We start from the raw sequence: 24,816 nt of genomic DNA, 5'->3' as shown, positions 1-24,816 counted from the left end.
GCTATTCATTGGGATTACTGCAATGATTAAGATATAATCTCTCTCTCAAGGAGTTCATAGTCTAGTAGACAAAAACGATCAGGAAGTGGGTAATTATAGAGTGTGAGAAGTCCCCATTTGGAGGCAAGCACAGAGGGTAGTAAGTGTCAGAATTTTTTAAGGAATCAGATCATGGAGAACTTTTCAGAAGAAGGGATAGCTAGTTGATATCCAAAAAATAAGCAAGCACTGGTAAGATCAGTAGTTTTAAACCATCATTATGCATTAGAAACATCAAGGGAGCCTTTGGAAAATATAGATGTTAGGGGCCCATGCCCAGAGATTCTGATTTCATCGCTTCAGAGATAGTTGCTCAGAATTTTTTTTAAAAGCAATTAAGTAATTTTAATGGGAAGGAAAAGTTGAAAATCACTGGCTTAGGTAAAGCTGAAGACAGGCAAGGGCACTTCAAGCCGACGTATGAGCATATTGAAAAGCCTGAAAGCAGTAAGAGCACTTACCTCAGGTCTAGTTGCTTAGAAAACAGACTCTGAGGTATATATTTGCATGAGGGTTATTTATAAAGGAACACTTTTTAGAACAATACCAATAAAAGAATGAGAGAAGAGGATTGGGTAAAAGGAGAAACTGACAGAGACCTATGAGAGGTTTGGAGCTGGGATATCCATTAATATTTGTTTGCATCATAGCAAGATGCACCCCTGCATCATCAAGTGATTCAATTAGACTGCCCCTGGGAGAAGGTATGGCTTGGACGAGGCAGCTCCCTTCAATTTCCAGAGAGCATATCAGCTATAGCCTATCAACAACAACTGTGGGATGAATACATTCCTTCTGAAGAAGGGATCTAAGTGTTACATCCCAGCATCCAATATGGGCCACCCTTGTACCACTTAGTGTCACCTGATTCATATAGGAAGTCATTCCATCTGAAAAGAGCTCCTTCAAGTGTCTGGGTGGTCTCTCTTGCTGGAGAAACTTACAAGAGGAAAGTGAGTAAAGTGAGTGTCAGCCATTCCCAACAAGGTTGATCTTAAGGTTGAAATTGACACTCATTGCCTCCTTCCTCTATGATCCATTCCAGATTCCTTTCACCCTAGTCTGGCACTTCTCATAGTCTAGGTGGCTTACCTAGTAGGATGGCTTAGACAGTCATCATTGAGTTCCTGGCCCCTGGTAACCAAGTCATACATGTAGGTACTATACTTGTCCATTTCTTTCTTTTTTTTAAAAAAAAAAAAAGATTTTATTTATTTATTTATTTATTATTTATTTATTTAATAGAGAGAGAGAGAGAAAGAGTGAGCAAGCACTCAAAGAAGTGGGTGGAAGGTCAGAGAGGGAGAAGCAAACTCTCTGCTGAGCAGGGAGCCTGACATGGGGCTAAACCTGGGCTGAAGGCAAATGCTTAATCAACTGAGCCACCCACGCACCTCTGTGCTTGTCCATTTCTTGACTAAAGTCAGGAGAGTAGATTACTTGAGTACCAACTTTATTCTTTCTAGACCCTATTGTGTAGTAGTAGCCTTACCTCCTCCTAATGATCAGTCAATGACCTCTACCAGTATTGTGCTTCCTTTCCTTGCTTGCTAGACTTTGGTTACCATGTGGTAGTCATAGCTTAAAGTTTAATGGGACTTTTAAAGGGAGAATAAGAGATCCTTCCTTTAGGACCCAGGACTTAGTATAGACCCACAGAGCCATGAATACATGGTTGAGAATAATACACTCCTCAACTGAGTCACCAGGACTGATAAGTGGAGTCATCCTGGACCCATTAGGGAACAGAGCCATATAAGTGTCTTTGTTACTACTATGAGGATGGTGCCCCAACCTCATAGACTATCATCTTCAAGCCAACAACTCAGCTGCTTTCAAAAGCCAATTCCATCATTCTCAGACCTACAACTTCTAATTAGTACAGAATGGAATAGGCCCAATGTATACTCAGTCATGTGCCCACTGCTGCAACATCATTGTTTGGTCTGAGGCTACACTACACAGTATATAGTGTGGGTAGATCAAATATTCCTGTAAATTTTTTTTTCTTCTTGTAAACCTTCTTATGGTGCTGCTAGAAGAGGCCCTGTAGGAAAGAAAGGGAACCTATCCCAGAATATGTCTCTTTCCCAATGAATCATTAGTTTCCAGGATAGAAAGATTCCAATGTAATCAACTAATCACCAAGTAGCCGGTTGGTGTCCTTTAGGGATGATGCTCATAGAGACTCAGCGTTGGTCTCTGTTGCTGGCACATTGGAGAGTTAGCAGTAGCAGTAGCTTCATCAGTCTTAGTCAGTGAGGATGTATGCCATTGAGCCAATTTCTTTGACAATCCAAGTCCATTCATGCATCCATTATGCCAACACTAGAGTAGCCAGTAACAGAAGCTGGATGACATCAACTGGCTGAGTCATTTTGTCTACCCAGCTACTTGGCTATTTAGTGTCTCTTCCTTGGTAAATGCTCTAAGGATTACTGTGAGATGCAAAGACATTCAAAGTTCATCTCTATTGCTATAGGCAGATGCACATACCTCTTTTCCAGACCTCCTTTTCCAATTTTTCCTGCAATTATTTTTCTCCTTCCAATCCTGCAACCAAATGGGTCACTTCCTATATGTTCCTATTTATCTTACTTCCAGCCATTTTTTTCTTCCTTTCACTGCCCCCGAAAGTAGAGAAATAGCTGTGACCCTCTGAAGCTGTACTCAGTGGGAGGATTGCCCCATATTGCTGACTTTCTGGGCATACCTGAAATGGAGCTGTATGTTCAGCTTGGACCCACAAACAAAGCCAATTCACCAATGAACCAGATTTGTCCATTTCCTCCTATATCAGTGGGCCAGCCCCACTGGGTCCTAGGTACATGGCAAGAGTTATTTTGTAAATGATACCTTGGTCTCTAGCTGTTTACTGCAGATGGCATAACTTTGCTCTAAAATCCTAGGAGTCCTCTTTGCAATTTATCAATTAGGGCTGACCACAAACCTCAGACAGCATCTTTTCCATCACAGATACCTACCACTATTTCTACAGGACCATCTGTGCCAGACTTGCTGCAGAATTCTTTCCTGCTCTGGGCCTTAATCAAAGCTAGTAGTCCTTCTGTGCCACTTGGTGAATGGATTGAAACAATATTTTCCAGTATGAAATATGCCATACCCAGGACCCAAAGAAACCTTAAAAGTATTGTGCTTCTTTCTTAGGGGTAGAAGACACAAGATGCATTAATCTCTCCTTTTCTTTGGAAGGAATATCCTGGCATGTCCCAGATGACTATACTCCTAAAGACATACATGTCAGAGCCCTGAATCTTCATTAGATTTATCTCCAATTCTTTGGAGTGCATGTGTCTTACCAAGCAAGGCCTCCACTGTATTTGCTATTTCTTCCTCATGCAGTCCAAGTGACATGTCACTGATATAAGTGGACTGATAATGTTCTGAAGAATAGATTCTAGGTCCCTTTGGATTGTATTATACCAGAGGACAAGAGAGTTACCAGAGTCTGGGGCAAGACCATTATATATGGCTGTCCAGTCCACATGAACACAGATCACTTGTGGTCCTTCTTCCTAAAAGGAATGGAAAAGATCCCATTGCCAGATTAGTTGCTACATATAATGGATCAGAAGCTGTGTTAATCTACTCAAGCAAAGATATCACACACAGCAATAGCAGTTGCAATGGGGGCTACTACTTGATGGAGTTTGAAGAAGTCCACTCTCACCTTCACAGATCCACCTGTTTTTTTATAGAAGTCATACTAATGATTGAAATAGAGGACATGATACCACCCATGAATTCATTAGTTTGCTCACAGATAGGATCAAGTAATCTTGCCAGGCTGAAAGAGGGATGTGCCAGTCCAAAGACAAAGAACCAATATAGCAGTCCTTCCAACTACGAACTATGTCCCAATTTTACATCTGGGAATCAGAGAAATGATTATATAGTGAATCAATGGACCTAGTGAACTCACTGTGAGAGAGAACTAGACCAGGCTTCCACTTATTAATTGGCTCCTATGTGCTACTCCTCTAATTGATGCCACAATGATCCTTGAGGTCCCTGGATATCACTATTAACTTAGACCCTGTCTACAAACTTAATCAAAATAACTGGCTATTCTCCTTTTTCCCAGGGCATGATTATTCTAATAGTCATATGTACTTGGAGGAAGTACTAAGGCAATCATTATCACATATGCTTAATAAGGGGTTGCAGGTCTCTCCCTCCTGGAGAACTGACTTCTCTTTAAGCAATGGGATCTGGGCCCCAGAGAACTGGCTCAGTTTCCAGAAACTGAACAAGTAATTTTGATTTTCTATTGAGGTAAGTTCTCAACCTCCTATGTTCTCAACCTCTGACTCCTTTGATTGCATACATAGGGCATAACTTTGCTGACTGCCTGTGGTACACTGTGTTCTATTAGCCATCTCCTTGGCCCTCTTTGGTTCAGGCCTCCCTGGCTATTATTCAGACTGGCCACTTATGATCATTGTGACTACCTTACTTTTAATAGTGAAGTGCCACCACCTGGCCTCTATTATCTTGCCATTGTCTTTATTGTTCTTAGGGTTCCCAACCCTATGCCAGCATCTGCCATTGTCAGCCATTGCCTACAGAGAACAGTCACTACTGAATATCTCATTTATGCTGGTGCGCCTCTCATCAGTGCATCCTTTATCACTCTGGTAAATGGAGTGTCCAGTGGACCCTTAAGTGAAACCTGGTTAGCAAATGGATGTTGTGCTTTGCATAGTACAGCCACTCCAGCACACCTACTTCTCTAAACCCTTTGATTTCTTCTTTTATCATGTGCCAGACAATGTCTGGTACTTTAAGTTAGTGTGCACCAAAGCTCTTTCCAAGCTTCTAGGAGCCATTCTAGCTGCATGTTACCACTATCTCCTGGGTCCTTGACAGGGTATCAAGTCCTGCACTAATGGAAAATGTTCCATATAAATTCTCCCTTATACAAATTTATGTTTTGCCCTCATTCTCCCACACTTTCGCCTTGTCCCAGAACCTCAGGATCAAGTCCATACTTTCTCTCTCTCCTGGTCCTATTAATACATGTTGATGTTGGCCAGCTCCTCCAGCTCTTTTGGTGTACAGTAACTTTTTTTTTTGTTTGTTTGTTTTTGCTAGTAGGCCAAACATTTCCCCAGCCAGTTATGTTCTATCTTTAACCTAGTTAATGGTCTGGTGGCAAGAGGGAAGGTGGGAACAGATGAGGGGAGGTATGGAAGTATATGTTATTTTGCAATCTTGCAAGCAAAAAGAAGTGATAACTTTTAACAGAAAGGAATAGGGTACTTCTATGGGTTCAGAGGAAACTGAGGATTCAAGATTTTCAAGGGCATCAACCTAGATAATGCCATCTTAAATCTCAGAGCCTCACTCCTTTGTAGTTAAGGCCATGAACTTGGTAAGGCAGATTTGCCAGGTTGACAAATTAATCTTCTCTGGAACTCTTCTGTACTTAAAATCGCATTCTAGCTTTGATCCTCAGTTCTTCTACCCTCAGGCCTTCTGGCTCTCTTGCTTGGTCTTAAATTTGAGATTAATCACTCTCAGTCATTCATTGTTTTTCTCTAATGTCTGATAGCATCCAGGAAAGCCATGTGATTCCATGGTCTCTATATTGACTACTTTCCTAGAACCTCTTAATCACTTGAGACAGTACACCTCCCAGGACATTCTCTTTTGGTTTCCATCCCAGTTTACCACTGATAAAAGATGTAACTTTTGCACTGTTCTAGCATTCCAGGAGTTATCAAAATTCCACCTGTCATCAGTAATGGGGTTCTCATTTCCAGCTAGCCAAAGGACAATATAACTTCAAAATCCCATTTTAAAGCTGCTAAGACAATTCTGGTAACAACTGTTTTAAGTCAGATTTCCCAGGAAACAGACTGTGTGGCAGAATGTGAATATAGATTTATGGAGAGGGCTCTCAGGAAGAAAAAAAAAAAAAACTTGTAAAGGAGGAAGAGGAGTAGGATTAGGTAGAGGGAAAAGTTTGAACAGCAAGACAGTTCCAACAAAGAAAGACTCAGCCAGTCCTATGGAAGAGGCTCTGAGTTGGAATGGCTTTCAAAGCTGTCCATTTTGAGTACTAGGCTTTTCACCCCTGCATTGACCAGTCTTGAAATGCAGGTTGCTTCTGGAGTGAGGTGTAACTTTCTGCATGACAACTCCCTCTGGTAGAAGGCAATTCCTTTAGAAATTCTCAGCTATCAGTGGGCAAAAGCCAGCACTTCTGGTAGTTATGGAAATGTATGCCTTAATCCCAAAGGAAAGATACATGTGAGCGACCACAGGATTTATCAGAGCATGTATTTTCGCCAAACTGGTAAGTAGTTCAGTAGGGCTCAACATAGAGAGGGAGAGGTATATACAAAAAGGCCAGATGAGATGTGCAGTTACCAGATCAGGAAAAGCCTTTGTCCTGTAATGGCAGCCTCCAAAGAGTAGAAATGCCCAATGGGTACTTGGACATAAAATCTGGAATTCAAGAGCAAGATCTTGCTCTGGAGTTCCTTATGTCTGAGACATTGAGTTGAGAGTCATTAAGGAAAGCCAGTGACCTGAGTGTCTATTCCAGCTCTTTCCCTATTACCTCAAGTCCTCTGAACCTTGGTTTGCTTATCTAGAAAACCCTCACAGGGTTGTTAGGAAGAATGAGAGGGGTGATTCATACGAAGCACTTCAACAGAACTCTCTGAAAACATGAAACCTTTACATGACATACTAAACCACTTCCAGCTTTGTTCTCAAGTCAACCAAAGGACTAATCCTGAACTGACAAAACATCTGTCGCTATTTATCCTTTAAAAATACCCATGAAGTAAGTGCGTGTGCCTGGTCGAAGGGAGCTTTATTATGTACTATTTGTCTTTCATAGCTGGGAGAACTGAAGGCTGAGCTGTTAAGCTCCTCAGTTGAAGTCCCACCGCAGGATGAGTCAAGATAAACAATTCAGATCCTTAAACTCCACGCCACTGGGCCTGTAACCACCAAACTCACAACCTACTGGGAAAAGGAAAGGACACTGATGTATCATGTTAATCCTATAACAGATGAAAGGAACTTCAGGGTCATCTTTCTGAGATGATTGCCCAGGGGTTAGGCCCCAGGTGTTGAGACGAATAGACATTATAAGGTTTATTGAGAAGAATGTGACAGGGATGCATTATCAGGTGACGGGGTGATGAGGTTGGGGATAAGATTGCACCTGGGCTCTGAGGTCAGCCTCAGGTTGAAGGAGGCAATGTGTGAGACACCCTGGTGGGCGTGAAGAATTTTCAGTGACTCCTCTCTGGAGCGAAGAGACGAGCTAATGATCTTCAGGTCTAAGGCAGAAACCTCCCTCTCCTGGGTCTAATCAGTTTTTAGGTTTCTTGCCTTCTTAGAAACGCTGCCCTTTTTTTTATATAAATGTTTCAGGGAGGGGGAGGGTACAGCTGGAAATCCCAGCTTTGTTCCATTCAAGACAAAGCTACAAATATAACACAGATGATAAAGAGTGGGCATCCAAATAGTGCTGTGGGGCAAAGGGGAAGAAACGTTGAAAGGTGAAGGATTAGCTGGAGGGAGAACGTGAGGAGGAGAGACAGCAACTATCAAACAGAAAGATTTATCTATTTTCTGAGAAAAGAGGAGGCAAGGTGAAGGCAGAGCTTGCTAATATAAATGTCTGCTGTAAGCCTGAACTTCAGAGAAGTGAAAACAGTCCTTGATTAAAAAAGAAAAAGAAAACAGTCGCCAAACTGCCCTTTGTCTCCATCAGGGTTTCTTTTTCATTATTAGCCTAACCTCTCTTTTTGGAGTAGAGGCGAAATTGGGAAATAATATAAATCAGGGCTTCTCCCTCCACCCTACCCCCAAAACCACCCTACCCCCCAAACTGAACATTTAGGAGCACACAACTGATAAGAATCATCTGGAGAGTCTCCTGGATATTCATATTTTGTGGACCTACCTATGAAGATTTTAATCCAGTAGGTCTGCAAGTGGCATCCTGGACAATGCCTTTTAAGCCAGGTCCCTAATGATGCCGATGTGAGGGGTCCCATGACTGTACTATGGAGAACACCATTCTGCATGGTCAGTGCCCATCTCCACCTTAACCCAAGACTCAGGGACATGTAGAGGAAATAAATACATGTTTACATGGCCAATCCAAATTAAAAAACAAAAGCAGAATAAGAACAGCACTATCAGTATAGACACTTCTTTTCTTTGAAGAGTTTCTTCTAAACTAGGATACAAAGATAGTCTGCTTCCAACCTAATTCCCATTTCTCTCCTAGAAGATAAACTTTTAAGTCAGAAGCTTTATTTTTACCTTCAAAAAAAAAAAAAAAAACAAAACAAAAACACCTAAAACTTCGTGTATACTCTTACAGGGACAGTGTATGATCCCAGCCCCAGACTGCTCTCCTCATTTCCCAAAAGCACATAGAACTGCCAGATCCCTTAACAAAAAGGGTAAACTAATTTTATCCCAAAATAATGCGGAATGGAAACATAAAATGGCCAAGATTGTTTCAGTAGAGATTGTTTTTCTCATCGTTGTTCTTCTTCTATTTGATTTTATTTTTAAATAATATTAGGCCAAATTTAATTTCTGTCTTCTTAGTTATTAACCACCCAGGAAAGCTTTCTCTTCTTTGATTCGTTGGCTAAAACTGATACTGCATTAGCAGTTTGAGAAGGAAAGCTGGATCCAGCATTGACTTTTTAATAACTCAGAGTTGTAAGAGTATGGCAATAACCATTATAAACACACATACATCCTGGGCACGCTATTGAGACTAGATTCTACAGGCCTCTGAGAGGTTCTCATAGGGGACCCGTCTACCTTTGTAAATCTGGGTCCTTGGAATTTTGGCCAGACATTAAAAGGCTCATCGGTGATCATTCCATTTCATGTTCAAAAATGCTTGTGTATCTCTGATCTTGGTTAAGTGGAAGAAACTGTGTCTTGAATCCAAATCCCCTTCCAAATGCTACAGCATTTCTTTTCTTCTTTGTACAACAGAACTTCTTAAAAGAATTCCCTTGCCTGCAGTCTCTCCTTATTGCCCTTCTTAGTTTTCAACTCAGTGCAGTCTCATTTGCAACCCACCACTGCTTTGGAATCCTTCCTGCTAAGGTCATCAGTGTTCTCAAATCCAATGGTTCCATCTCCTACATATCTACCCTGACCTCTGGGCAACAGTCAGTACAGTTACTGCTCCTTTCTCTGACTTTTTGATACCAGCCTCTCTTGTTTTCCTCTGGCTTTATGGGTTTTCATTATTACATTCCTATTTGGGGGCATGTCTTCCCCTGCTTGCTTGGCCTCCTCTAGATGTGGGAGTTCCTTGGCCCTCTGCACTTCTCTATCTCCACTCTCCCAGGTGATCTCATCCAGCTGCATCATTAAAATACCATCTACGGCCCAATTACGCCACAGTCTATACCTCCAGTTCTGACCCCTTCTCTGCATTACAACCTAATGTATTCAACTTCCTACATACATGCATTAGATCCAAACAAAACTCTCAATCCCCCCAAATATTATATTCCACATCTCCCCTCAGTTTACAGGCCCCCATTCACCCACTTGCACAGTCCCAAACTTAGCTGCTATCCTTGATTCTGCCTCCTTTTGTCAGTGTCTGGATCCAATCTCTCTAACTGCACTGTCTACCTTAGTCTAAGCTACCAGCACCTTTCGACTACATTGCTGCATTAGCTCCTGTCTGCCACTTTGCTTATATCCTTATCTCCCTATATCAACTGTCTACAAAACAACAGGATGATCTTTTAAAAATCATAGACGCTCCCTTGCTTTGCACTGGCTTCCAAGCTCCTCCTCAGGGTCTTCAAGACCCTACATGACTTTCATCCTTTCATCCTTTCTAGGACCCTTGCTTAATCTTTCCACATTAATCTTTCTGCTAGTTTTCTTTAAAACTCCAAGCTCAGTATACCTGGGTGACACAGTCGGTTAAGTGTCCGACTTTTGGTTTCAGTTGTGATCTCAGGGTCATGAGAGATTAAGCCCTGTGTTGGACTCTGTGCTCCGCATAGAGTCTGCTTGAGATTCTCTCTCCCTCTTCCTGCCCCTCTTGCTTGTACTCTCTCTTTATCTCTCTCTCTCTCTAATAAATAAATAAATCTTTTTAAAAAAGATTTAAATCTTTTTTAAAAAGATTTATTTATTTATTTAACAGAGAGATACACAGTGAGAGAAGGAACACAAGCAGGGGGTGTGGGAGAGGGAGAAGCAGGCTTCCCGCCGAGCAGGGAGCCCAATGCGGGGCTCCATCCCAGGACCCTGGGATCATGACCCGAGCCAAAGGCAGACAGTTAATGACTGAGCCACCCAGACACCCCAATAAATAAATCTTAAGAAAAAAAACAAAAACCCTGTAAGCTCATTTCCACTGCAGGATTTTCAACCATGGCTTCCTCTGTCTAAAACAACCTTTCCCTGTCTCTTCATGTGATCAACTATTTCTCATCATTTGAATCTTGGTTCACTTGTCACTTCCTCTAAGAGCCCTTTTGGCTACCCTAGGTACTACCCAGATACACTGTCACATCACCTTGTTTTGTCTTCTGTGTGGCACATATCATGACCTAAAATCTCGTTCATTTGTTCATGGCCTATCTATCCCCCATGCCCACTAGACTGTAAATTCCATGAGAGCAGTAACCAGTGTTCAGGTTCATGAATGGCAGGCAATAGGGACATAAAAAATATTGAGTTTTAAATTTTAGAATGATCATACAAATCATGCATTGCATTAAAAGCCATAGAATGTTGGCAATGAATGAGCCGTTTAGAATGTCTTTTATTTTATGTATGGCACTGGGTCCTGGTTGAGGCCTACCTAAAACTCAAGTAATCTGAAGGACTATCAAATTACTGGGTGGGAAGCTTCTTGGTGTCCATTTTAATGATTTGCATTAGTGGAAGATATCGTTAAAAAGAAAGTTTGTGAGAAAAATCCAAAGAATTCAGGAGAAACTCTGGAGTGAGAGTAATGAGATGAAAGAGGGAAGACGGTTTCTCAGTCAAATCTGAAGCTCTAGGGACCAAGGGAGTTACTCCTGTGGAAGGGAGTTGCCAGTTTGGTTTGTTGTTTTGCTTAGCTTTGTTTTGTTTTGTTTTTTGTTTTTAGGAATTTGGTAAAGCAACAAAACAAAACAAAACAAAACAAAAAAACAAAAAACAAACAAACAAAAAAAAACAACAACCAAAAAAACCCATAAGCAATGTTAATTTAGTGCCCACCTGGCAGAGTGGGCCACTGCATTGGGAAAAGGGCATCTCAACATCTCTGTTCCTCTGTGGCTCCCAGTGCAGTGTGGAGAATACTGATCTCTGGGACATTTGAAGAGTGTGCAGCTTTGGGAGATACCAGAAACAGTCCTCTGGGCAGAAAGTCAGGATCCTCCCTTCTTGGCTCTGCTTCCTTAGGATTGGCTCTTGTCTTGGGCTACCATGTTTACAAATGGCTGTGGCAGAACTAGGCACTATCTCCTTTCTCATTCATGTCCAGTGGGAATACAGTAAAAGTTCACTGCTAGGAATTCTAGGGAAAAAAATCTCACTCTGTTTTCTCAGCTTTGACCCCAAAGAAGATGGGCACCCCCACAAACTAAGATTGGGAACTGTGAGAAGACTGTGGCAAGTGATTGCTTTCCATTCATTCATTGTCACTTACTGAGCACCTACCATGTTCCAATGGTGAACAAAGTGTACGCAATCCTTTCAGCTGTGGCAAGAGGCCCACAATTTCAAAACCACGGACTCTATGGCTCTAACTTGGGTAACCTACTCATTTTCTGGAAATGAGGGAATGTGCCCAGGGAATCTTTTCCATACCACAGGGGAGAGGAAGGGACTGTGCAGTCCTCCTCATCTGTAAGTCTGGCATGATATGACTCCCCTGCTACAAAAAGCTACAATCACCCAGAGTAAGCATGACCTTTCCCCTGAATTCAGAGGTTGTCAGCTGCTGCAACTCTTTGTTTTCCCCCACTCTCCAAGCAGTGCTTGGAGAGTAAGGAGATCGAGAGGGCAGACATATGGATTGGGGGGTTATGGCTTCCTCTGGACACTGGAGAAACTTCGGCTGTGCCCTCTTGACAGGGGAGCATTCACTGCATTTTAACAGAATGCTCTTCTCTGCAGATATGTCATTTTCAGGCTAGTGGACAAGTGAGGTATCAGAGGAAAGAATGCGGATAGAGGTTTGACTAAAGGCAAGAGAGCTGACAAACATTTCCCTTCTGAGGCAGGAGGAAAACACCCATATCAAGGATAAGTAGCTTGCTTGAGAAAAGTCAAAGTCAAAATGGAGTATGAATTATTGATTTTCAGTAAGTCAGGAACTAATATTCTACTTTTACCCTCACTCCATGTTCTCTAATTTTGGCAATAATTCAATAGCCTCTTTCATCTCCAGAAGCCAACCCTTCAAACACCACTCATTATTTTTCTTTTATCCTCCTTTTTCATTCTCTTTATTTTCTTTCCTTCTCTTTCATCCCCTCTCCCCCTCCCATTCGCATTTCTCTCATTCTCTTGCTCCCTTCTTTTCCCCTCTTTTTGCTTTAGGATGTTTCCTAGCAACAGCTATTTCAATTTTAAAAGGATGGGAAGGGCCACCAGTGTTGCCAAGGTTACCAGTATTTCCTGCTGTCATCGCAGGAAGTAACTCGTGCGTAGATCACAATGGAATCAGATACCCCAACAGGACACCTTCCTTGCTATGCTGCCTGTCTCCTCAACATCCAGATAATGAGAGGGTCTTCTACAGCAAAAAGTTTTGCCAAACTATTTCACAGTGTTTTAGATGTTATCATTAGTGAAAAACTATTCTATAACCCAGATGTTTATAGAAAAGTTTAGGGAAATGTAAAATAGTGATAATGACAATAATTAGATTTTAAAATCATTTTAGAGGGCAGCAATTCTATTCATTTGAGATATACCATCAGACTTCCAATAGCGAGATAACAGTATTGTTGGTCAACAGAGCCCATATGGTGATAATGAATCCACATCAGATAAATTGCCTTTTAAAAATACAATAATCACAGTCATTTGTACTTATATCCATCATTCAGGTGTTATGTCCACTTTAAAAGACAGAAATCTCCAAAATTAACCACCATTATAAAAAATTAAAAATTCATTTGGCAGGATCTTTTCTATTAGTCATTAAAAAAATAGATTAGTGTCCAGAAACTAATTCAAAGACTGTTTACATCAGGCCTAGAGCATAAACATGAGGCCCAGAAGACCTAAGACTGCCTCCATGTGTGGCCGTAGGTCTAAACTCACATTACCTAGATCACTCAGGCTAAAACATCTATGACTTCTCTATGTCATTGCACCCTACATTGGCATACCCCCTTACAAAACCCTCATACTTCCTTATTTCATTTCCGTGATGGCTATGTAAGGATGCAATTTCCCCATTTTATAGAAGATCAAACTAAAAGCCAGGGACTTTGAGTCACTTAGTGGCAGAAGAGTGGCACCAAACCTTCTGACTCCTAACTCATGGAAAGAAATAATGTCTTCCCACCAGATACTGATGAAATAGTACCTATGCATGGCTTCTTCCCCTGCTCCTTACTAGTTCCTCCTGGAAGCATTTCCTGCATAAATCACTTGTGCATGAATCCTCCTCTGGAGTCAGCTTCTTGGGAACCCAACTCCTACAACTCCTATCACAGTGCTCTTTCTCCATGGCTCCAGCTCTTACTATTCCCGTCCCTTGATCCTTCATGCCAGGAGTTGGTAACGTTCGCCACTGTTGCTAGCTCTGGTGTACTTTCTCAGGCTTGGCGCCTCCCTTAACTCTGCTCACACTCACTCTTTTAGTTCTTTAGTTGAAGTCACATGAGGTACCTTAGTTGGTTTCTGTTTAATGCAGATACCATAACTATTAGAGCCTCTTCACCGATCTCCCCAATTTCTCTTTTACGTTTCCTCTCCCCCAATCCCTTCTCCCCCAATCCCACTCCAGACTGGCTGGAGTGATATTTTGAGAGCCTTAACTAGATCACATCATTCCCCACTTAAAACCATCAATTGATTCCCACCATGCACAGATAATGTCCCAGTTCCCCACCATCATGGAGTTCTTTCATGCTTCAGCTGTATCTTCAGCCACAGCTCTGACAACTTCTTTCTTGATATACTTACATTGCAGCAATACCAAACTACATGTCATTCCCAACACAGATCAGGGTTGCATCTTACCTCTGTGCTTTGGTTCAGTTCATGCTGTTCTAGAAGGGTACTATGCTCTCTTCTCCTCCAAATGTCATTCATCAATTCCTCCAGTTCAAGCAAGCATCATCTCTCCAGGAAGACTGTGGTTGCTGGAAGATACAGATTCTTCATTTATTAATTTTTATACCATCCATTTCAGCCTGACACAGAATAGAAAGCACATTGAATGAATGGCATTCAAGGAGTGAAAATAGCTACTTCTGTACTAAAAATACCTTTATAAACCCTCAACTATTATTGGAGGTATCTTCGAGAAGTGAACCAATGATGTTAATAATTGCCATTTACTTGTGCCAACTCTGTACCAGACACCTAATGTATAATACTATTATTTAATCTTCACAACAAATGTAAGGTCTCATTATCCTTTTTTTAAAACTGAGAAAAACAAAGCTCACAAAGACAAGAAATGTCCCTTAGGTCACACAGATAATAAGGGATGGACTTGGGATCTGAGTACTTGTATGTCTATCTTCACTCCAGGACTGTGCTCTCCCCTTTACAGAGAAGCATCTATATCATAATGTAAAGTAAAACCATACCTATGACTTCACAGGGGCCAACCCCTCACTCCATTCCATTCCCAGCCTTCTGGTCACCATGAAGAAGAGAGACACTGGTTGGTTTCATATACCCATGTTTATATTAAAGTCACAAAACTTCAGCGGCATAACCAACGCTCTATCCACGCATCCATTTCTAGCTATTCTCAAAGACATTTTGTATGGTGGCATTTCATCTAAAGAGATGGCAGAACCAGAGACAGGCAGATATTTACACAGAACAAATAAATCCTTCCTATATACCATACACAATAAAATACTCATGGAACATTACTTCCCTGCAAGAGCTACCATGACAGCCCGCATCCCTGTGAACATCTTTTACCGGTTCTCCATAGGACTCAGCAAGGCCCTGATCACATGCTGGTCACACACAGAGGCAGATTCAGACAATTAAAGTTGTGATTTGTTTTCGCTACCATCAAAACTTGATAACTAAATGGTAGCAGTGGTTAATGTAGCATTTTATAAGCAACAATGAATTACCCATGGTTAGTGACTAATAATAAATTAGTGTTGTTATACTTGACACACACACAAATGTCTACAGATGGAAGATCATGTCACAAGCATGAAAAAGAGAAAGTTGGAATCGGGTTCCACAAAAATCACAGAACAGGTGACTCAAAAAAACAGATCTGCCTGCTTTTGACTTCTGCCTACCTCAGAGTCTCCTTCTCCACGTCGTGATGTGGCTGCCACCACAGGGAGATGGCCCTTCTCTGCCCTCTCTCACTCCAGTGAAGGGATCAACTTGTACTGGCTCTGCCTAGGACTTTACTGGTTTTCTTACTAAAAATTCTGTATTTACTTCTGAAAATTTGGCTTCCAGTTATGGTTAACTGTGGGAGGCAGAATAATGGCTTCCCAAAGATGCCTGCATCTTATTCCCTGGAAGCTGTGAGTATGTTCGTTGACATGAAAGGGACTTGGCAAATATAAGGATCTTGAGGGAGGCCCTACCCAATCACATGGGTTCTTAACACCAGAGAACTTTTTCTGGCTATAGCCAGAGACCCATGTAGCTGCAAAGAATGGTCCCAGAAAATGCAACATTGTTGCCTTTGAAGACAGAGGAAGGGTCCCTCTGAAACTGGAAAAAGCAATGAAATGGATTCTTGTCACACCTCCAGAAAGAAACACAGTCCTGCTACAATCTGATTTCAGCCCAGGGAGACCCGCATTGGAGTTCTGATCAATGGAACCAAAAAGATAATAAATGTGTTGTTTTAAGCTATAAGTTTGTGGTAATTTGTTATGGTAGCAAAAAAAACAAAACAAAACAAAACAAAAAAAACCAAATAAAAACAAACAAACAAAAAAACTAATACAGGAACCAACTCATCTGAGTTTTCCCAAGACTGTCCAGGTCTTAAAACTAAAAATCCCGGGGCGCCTGGGTGGCTCAGTGGGTTAAAGCCTCTGCCTTCGGCTCAGGTCATGATCCCAGGGTCCTGGGATTGAGCCCTGAATTGGGCTCCCTGCTCAACAGGAAGCCTGCTTCCCTTCCTCTCTCTCTGCCTGCCTCTCTGCCTACCTGTGATCTCTGTCAAATAAATAAATAAAATCTTTGAAAAAAAAAACAAAACCTAAAAATCCCACATCCTTATGGACATTGGGTAGGGTATGTGCTATGGTGAGTGCTGTGAAGTGTGTAAACCTGGAGATTCACAGACCTGTACCCCTGGGGAAAAAAAAATATATGTTTATAAAAAATAAAATTAAAAAAAAGAAAAAATCCCACATCCTGGGAACCCCTGAGGTACCGGACAAACCAGGACAGTTCATCACGTGTCCCCCATTTTTCATTCCCAGTACTGGGCTGTAGAATTCTCCGTCAATACTTAGGTACCCTCGGATGAAATTACCTGGCTTCTCAAAAGATACCCTTAAAGCAATGATTCCCAAACATGAGTGTGAATCAGAATCACCTGGAGGACTTGTTAAAACAGATTGCTAGACCTATCCCCAGAGATTCTGATTTAGCGGATCAAGAATGAAGCCTCAGAGTTCACATCTCTAACATGTCCTAGGGACATAATGATGTGCTTCTGGGGATACTTTTCAACCACTGTCCTAAGAGACAAAGACCTCAGGGACAACCACAAACTGAGTTTCATCTGTTCACCCACATGCCAGGCATAGATCAAAATGAGATGGGTTTGTGGGCAGATATCAACCATTAGAGCTGACCAAATACACAATCTGAGATCTTCTTGATGTGCTAGAACATGTTTGGAACACTTCTGTTTCTGCCTTTTATAAACCTTTGGGCTCTTGGCAAGTTACCTACTACTTTAACGCTCAGAATTGGAGCTAAACTATGTAAAGCAGGTGGCTTGGTGTGTACCATATGACATTGCTCAATAAATGAACAGCCAAGTGAGAAGCCAGTCATTGCCAAAGTATCATTCACACAGCTTAGACACCTAATAAGAATGTGGAAGGGAAAGGTGGTTCTTTGCTATTCACCCTTGGTGTGAAGATCTGAAGTCTTGGTTATACTATATAAATTCAGCAAATTCCCACCACAATTTGAACAAAATATATAGGTTTCCTGGATTCTCCTATTTTTCATTTATTCAGAAACATGTCTGAAGACCCTCTTATGTACAAATCACCAAGTTAAATGCTGTAGTCTCTTTGAAGTCTAAAATTCATCAATTATTCAACAAATATGTATTAAGAACCTGCACAGTATGCCAAACGTTACAATGGGCAGGATGACAGAAAGAATCTGTGCTCCCAGAGAACTCATATTTTAGGGAAGCTAAACAGTAAAGAAAAGAGAGGAGAGGAGAAAAGAGAGGAATGAGAAGGTCAGTAATGTTTATGACAAGATAAAACTCGCCAGGGATTGCCTTATAATAAAAAGGTAGCTTGAGATGTCCTATATCAGGAGGTGGCATTTGAGCTGAGACCTGAACATCTGGGGGAAATCATTTCAGAGAAACAGCTAGTATACTCTAAGAAGGAAAGAGCTTGGTACATACAAAAAGTGGCCAAAGGAAGAATAATGTGGATAGATCATATTATGCAATGGGGAGAGATAGGAGATGGGAGGATTCTGTGAGTCTATGATGTTGTAGATCCTGGGTTGGCATGGATCATCTTCTGGAAGGAAGAAGCTTTATTAGGAAGGAAAAAAACCCTGATTTTAAGGTGTAATTACCATCCGTGGTTAGTTTCTTATGTCTGTTATTCTGATGTCTGATCTGATTTCTGCTTGTAGGAGGCATATGTTATTGTGAGTCAAACATCTCTTTTTCCTCTCCTAGGAAAGGAAGCAGTTCTCCCATTCCTGCCCTCTGGTTGGTTGGGGTAAAATTCTAATAGGGGGGTAAATAGTGTAGGCAAAACCAGTCATAAATTTTCCTGGCGTTTTCCTAAATCAAATTAATGGGAACAGCCCTTTTTCCTCGCAAGTCATGGAACTGTAAAGATAAACTCCCGAGTCAGCTTCTAGATATGGTTGCAGCCTCATGGAGAGAACTGGTATTAATGAATGAAAAGAGAGAAGCAGAGATAAAGTATGGGGAGACAGAGATAGAGAGTTGGGGCCTTCCCTTCTCTAGATGAAGGCCACAGAACCCTTCTCCCACTAGTGCCATAGTTTGATTCCCTGAGCCAAAAAGTTCCCCTATGGTTTAAGATAGCTTGAGAAAGGTTTCCATCATTTCAACCATTCTTACTGTTAGACTATACATGACTTCACCTTAAACCGGAGTGCTTCCCAATTTCTGTCTTCCTGGTCTTGCCCCAGCCTTCCCAGGCATCCAACCTCTATATTTACAGCTTTCCTTGAATCTATAAAGCTGAGAAGGGGGAGAACATAGATGTTAGAATCAGAGCTTTCAAGAAACAGATTTGTGACTGAACTCCTGCTCATTTTAGGCTATCTGGCCTAAGTCAAGTCACTGAGCCGACCTGAGTTCCAGTTCCTTCGCCTGTAAGGAAATGGAGATAACACGAGTGCTTGCCCACAGGTAAGTACAACCCTTTTGGACTGCGAGATGCAGAGGTTAAGTGAGATAACAAAAGTAAAGCACACGGTACCATATGTGGTCGCCTTCATTAGAACTTAGCATTCAGATGCTCCTGGTGCCCCTTAACTTCCCTTTGGGGTTTGTTTTCTGCAACTGGCCAAAAGGAATAAAATTTCTTCATTCTTTTCATTTTCTCCCCCACTAGTGCCCTACTGACTGGGTTATCAGTCCATAATTTATAAAAAGAAAATTGGACTGTGTGCCCATGTACATCTAAGTAATACTGAGGTGTGTGACCCCCGGTGTTGGTGCTGCGTCCTTGAGATCACTGGCACTATCATGAGACGCCGTGTCACTACTCTGACATGAGAAAGGGTGAGGCTGTCTGCACACAGTTTTACAAAGTGATAGGTATACGGAATTGAACTATAAAGCGGTTCTACTACTGGGAGTGTTGACAAGATAATATATGCAAAGCATTTGGTGTGCTTGGAAGGCAGGTATGAGCAAAATACAAAGTGGGATTAATTATTGATTATCTGTGGGAAGGAGGAATAGAGAAGCAGAAACCCATACTTCTCTCTTGGCATATTTTACATTCTGCCTTGTGTTGCAATTATTTCCCTATCAGACTGTAAACTCTGAGATGAGGGGCTTTGCCTTATGAATTGTTGTATCTCCTATAATCCCTGGAAAATAGGAGGTTTCCAACAAATGTTGGTTAAATGAACATCGAACGAATAATTAGAATACATGGTTAATAACAAAACAGCAATTACTTTGTGTGAAATAAAGAAAAAGCAAGTAAGAAGGCAGTGTGACATTGTGAGAGGAGAAAAAGCTTTAGGTTCAAATCCAAGTTCTCCCATTCATTGGTTTTATAAACTTAGGTCAATACTTGATATATTTTCTCTTTCTTTTCATCTAACTAATAGGAAGTTCAATGCCCATTTGGCACGTTTGTGATGAGGATTAAGTATAACAATGCCAAGAACTGCTATAAATGATCATATAATTATTTGTAGAATCCTAATGCTTCAAGTTATATTCTAGGCAATTCTGTTTGTATCCCTCTGGTCAACCAGGTTAACTCTCTAAATGGCCTTGGTCAGATGTTTCCTTAAAATGGCCCGTTTCCCTCAATTACAAGTGGAGAACACTGCATCCTGAACTCTTTTTCTTTCTCTTATTTTAAATGTAATTAAATCAACATTCTAGGCCAAGTTTAAAAAAAAAAAAAAGACTTCACACTTACTGTACTACAACTGGGCATATCTCCTGCTTTGGTCAGGCATTCCAGATGGCTGTTGTATTCCCTTGGCTGTTCCTTTGCTTGTGAGGTTTTTCTGGGATTGAGTTTGTTCCTAAGAGGCATCAAAGTCCCTTGATAAAACATGGCAGGTGTTCTTTAAAATGCTCTTTAAATTTATCACTCAGTTAAAAAAATGCATAAGAAGCAAATAAATCTGTTTGTGGATCCAACTCAGGAAGAAACTAGAGTGAGAGCACAGATAATTCACTAGGAAGTTGCTCACTAGGCCCAGCAAACTCTCAATCCTCCAGATATTTTTGCTTTGACTTAGGAAGGCAGCAAGGTGTTACTACCCCCACCCTCCAATGATGAATGCTCCATATAACTAGCAAGTCATCCACATCTTTATTCTAGGCCAATTCCAGAGAATTTCTGATAGGCTACCAGATGGAAAATTCAGGGTTTTGGAAAAGTGAGGGGGTGGGGAATGAAGGGCTTCCAGCAGGCTGAGCTCTGAATAGAGCTCATAAAACCGTATCACATATCGATGGTGGTTGACCCTTATGGTGAAACATCTTTTTTGTACCTTACTATAGTAAAAAGAAATCATAGTCTTCAATTTTGAAGCACCACACAGGGATGCCTGGCTGGAGTTGGTAGAGCATGCAACTCTTGATCTTGGGGTTGTGAGTTTAAGTCCTGTGTTGGGTATAGGAAAAAAAAAAAAAAATCCAAAGTTGAAGCACCACACAAAACCTTCCCTAATATAGTGTCCCAGGTACAGGGAAAAGGGAATCTATTAAAAACACTCCTATTTTCTCCTTTACACTCACACAATTACCACACAATACTTCTGCCTCCAGAGGTGTGGGCCTTTTATGTATCAAATAATTTTCTGACACCAGTTAAGTGTCCTACAATTCAATTCAATTCTGACACTGTCTACCTAGGGTCAGTATGTATCCCACAGTTGAAGGGCTCAAACTCACAAGACTGCCCCAACTTCAGACAATAATTGCAAGTCGTAGGTTGTCACCCTTACTTTTGACCAACTGGCTCTAAATAGGGACTCCCATAATCCCTCCTTGGGTTTGATAACTCACTAGAATGGCTTATAGAACTCAGAGAAATACTTATCTATAGTCACTGGTTTATTATCAAGGCTATAATAAAAAATATGAGTAAATAGCCAGATGAAGAGATCGATAGGGTGAGGTCTAAAAAGGTCCTGAACTCAGGAGCTTCTGTCCCTGTGCCATTGAAGTGTGCCACCCTCCTGGCCTGTAGACTTGCTCATCAACCCAGAAGCTCTCCAAGCCTGGTGACTTTGGGAATTTTTATGGAGGCTTCATTGTGTAGGCAGAAAGGATCATTATCTCAATCTCCAGGCCCCTCTTCTTCCCAATAGATGAGGAATAGACCTGAAAGTCCCAACCTTCAAATCATGGCTTGATCATTCTGGAGACCAGCTCCCATCCTGAAACTATCTAGAAGCCCACCAAGAGTCACCTCATTAGAGCAGAAGACATTTGTAAATCCCAAGGGATTTAAAAGCTCTGTAACAGGAACTGGAGTCAAAGACCAAATATCAGAAAAATGTTCCTACTATTCTTAACACTTAGGAAATTATAAGGGTTTTAGCTTTGTGCTAGAAACTGGAGATCAAGACCAATACATATATTTTCTATTATTTCACAGAATTTAACCACTCTATAAATAAAATACATAAAAGCAGAGTTGATACAGATGAAATAGGAGAGTCCTTTAGATTCTGTCTTTAGCTCAATTTTCTAAAAGTCAGTCTCCCATGAGCAAGCAATTGGTCAAATGACCAGCTAAAAGAATACATGTGCTGTGTAGTTTTCATTTGGTCTTCATACAGCATTTTAAGAAACGTCCAATTTGTTTCTGACTAAGCTCCCTTCTGCAGCAGCTGGAGAAAGCAGACAATAATGGGGTTTTTTGGAAGATTTCATGAGCCACAGCTGTGATGAAGAACCTTTCCTATAGCCAGGAATTCTGTGGCCTGATCCACCTCGATCCCCACCACCATCACCATGTACAATGAGTCCACTGTTAGTGATAGGGGACTGTTTACAGTATAATCTGTGGGTGACTCCCATTTTGGTCACCACCCTTTCCCAAGCTTCCAGGGCTCCTGTGCTATCTCCTGGCTACCCAAGAATCTCATCACGGTGTCCATCTAGATTCTACCATCCTGCCATAGCTGTCCATTTCCCTAAACCATGTCCCCCAATACCCTTCTCTTCTCTCGTGCCTTAAAACCTATTTGTTTTCCAAGGTGAAAGTTAGTTACACTGATAAATGGAATGTATCACTCCTTCTAGGAGGCATATTCATATTTTAGTGAGTGGCTTAACAGAGGAACAGCCTATAAATACTAAAATAATAAATAGCTCTCATTTATTGTGCATCTAATACACATCAGGCACCAAGAACCACTTTACATCCATTATTTCTATTCTGTACCACAGTCACACAGGGAGTATATTTGCCATTTTACAGAATGAGGAAACTGAAGCAATTTGCCTGAGGTCACAGATCCAGTAATGGACAAAGCTAGAAAATGATTCTGGGTCTATCTGGTTTGATCTGATTGAGCATCTCTAATGCAGGACTTGAGGAAATAAACAATAATCACAAAGCACTTTCAATGCCATAACAGTAAAGCAACTTGAGAGTAAATAGGCTTCTTAATGACTTTTATATCACACTTCACTGAAGCTTCTCTCCTCCATGTTGGTATAGGCAGCACTTCCCGTCAAGACAATCTTGATCTAAACTAAACACTTTACTGGTCATCAATTCCAAGGTAAACAGATCTAAAGAGCTCTCTTGATCTCAAATCCCTGTAGGTTCTGAACATAGAGTTTCTCTGCTTTCTCCAGTTTAGAAACGAGGATCTTATAGGACAGTTTATAAAGGATTGAGAAGTCAGTTGAAAGACAGAATTCCATTAAAGCTGAGGATCAAGCCTGCTGAGCTAAAGGTACAGCTCTTTGTGACCATGGCCATGGCCAGGGAACCCAGGAAAGCACAGCTTGGTCTATGCAGAGAAATAGGATGAGACCTGTAAGGAAGGTAGACTTGGTGAATTCTCAAGAAGAAAAAGATGTAAGCCAAGAAGAGCAGGGCAGTGAATTCAGAAATGATTAGTCTTCAAGGGATCTCCAAAGCTCAGAAAAGCTGGAAGTTCTGTTTAGGCAACTGCTTTTTGGTTTTATTAAGAACAAAGATTCTCACACCCCTAGTAAGGCAGAGTTTATTATATCTAAGACAATAGTTGTGAGAGTATCTATCTCTGCTGACATTGTACTGGAAAAGGTATGAGAAAGGAGAATATTATGTATATCCCTAAGGCAAAGCTAAAAAGGAGGATACCAAAGACACTGGGTTGTGGTGTCAAAGGGCACAGCACCATATCCCCCTATCTGCCATAACTTTGCATCCAACCAACTACCCACCTCCCAACACACACTCCCTTTCCCCATCCTACTCCAGTGAACTGGAATCTATCCAGCATCTTTTCCATGGAAGGCCTTGATGCATTAAACAAAGGCTTGGCTCTGTGGTATTTCCTAAACACTTAGAATCACAGAGTTGCAAATATAGGCTTTTCATTCAAACAGCAGTTTCAATCACCTCTGAATTCTTGAAAGTCTCTCAAAGTCAAACTTTTGCTTCATGAGTTCTACTGCAAAGTCTATGAACTTAAAAATAGCAGTCTCGAACATTCTGAGACTGCATTCTATTGACTACTTCGTATTCATTCTCTAGTCCACGTGGATACCCTCTGAGACAAGTATTATTATTCCTGTTTTACAGATGAGAAAACTGAGGCCTAGAAAGCTTAATCAGGCTGGAATATTCAAAAAGGTCTGACTGCAAAGCCCATGCTGGTATTTACCCTACTGCCTCTCACTTGCTTTCTACTAGAATAGGTGAAAGCCAGAGTCTGGTTTCACCTTTATAACACTGGTGCATGGCAGGCACCCTGTCGTTTCCTGGAAATCACAGTGGGTAGAAAGACAGGGAAGGCAACCACCACATACAGGGGAAATTCTGGTCTTTTTTTTTTTTTTTTTAAGATTTTATTTATTTATTTGACAGATAGAGATCACAGGTAGGCAGAGAGGCAGGCAGAGAGAGAGAGGAGGAAGCAGGCTCCCTGCTGAGCAGAGAGCCTGATGTGGGGCTCGATCCCAGGACCCTGGGACCATGACCTGAGCCAAAGGCAGAGGCTTTAACCCAGTGAGCCACCCAGGTGCCCCAAATTCTGGTCTTTTTAATAAATCTAATGAGATGATAACAAACAAGGAAATGGCCCGGGGTTACAAAGTGGGTGGAGTAGTCTATTTCCTGCAGGCAATAATAAACTAGATCCCTAAAGCCAGTAGAGTTGCCATATGGAGAAGGTATGGAACGACTCATTTTTGGAGAGCTGTCACAATGCAGAACATCTCTTACTGAGTCCCAAATCTGCCACTTATTAATTGTGTGACTTTGGCGAGGTCACAGCCTCTCTGAGTACTAGTTTCCTCATCTGTGAAATGATAATCACCGTGCCTGCCTCAGGCCTGCTGTAGAACTCCACAGAATAACACATGCAAATCAACTAAAACACGTCAAGTGCTCTGGCAAAATTGGCTATTTTAAATTTTAAGTTATTTCCAGTTCC

General features: G+C 41.3%; 1 long non-coding RNA gene across 2 annotated transcripts in view; it reads right to left on the bottom strand.

Annotated features, from left to right (window-relative positions):
* The window catches only part of LOC116864579, a 310,765-nt gene that overhangs the window by 65,944 nt on the left and 220,005 nt on the right, over positions 1-24,816 (bottom strand). The window contains exons 1-2 of one of the 2 annotated variants that reach the window (XR_004382046.1): positions 14,715-14,807; positions 14,284-14,405 (exon numbers count right to left, since the gene is read on the bottom strand). This is a non-coding gene — a long non-coding RNA (uncharacterized LOC116864579). Of the gene's footprint in view, positions 1-14,283; positions 14,406-14,714; positions 14,808-24,816 lie in introns of those variants that run through there. The other variant, XR_004382045.1, reaches the window with a different exon arrangement.

This window comes from Lontra canadensis, unplaced genomic scaffold (assembly GCF_010015895.1).
Source record: "Lontra canadensis isolate GAN:19392208 unplaced genomic scaffold, GSC_riverotter_1.0 scaffold6, whole genome shotgun sequence".
NCBI lineage: Eukaryota > Metazoa > Chordata > Mammalia > Carnivora > Mustelidae > Lontra > Lontra canadensis.
This window is presented reverse-complemented; position numbering and strand designations above follow the sequence as displayed.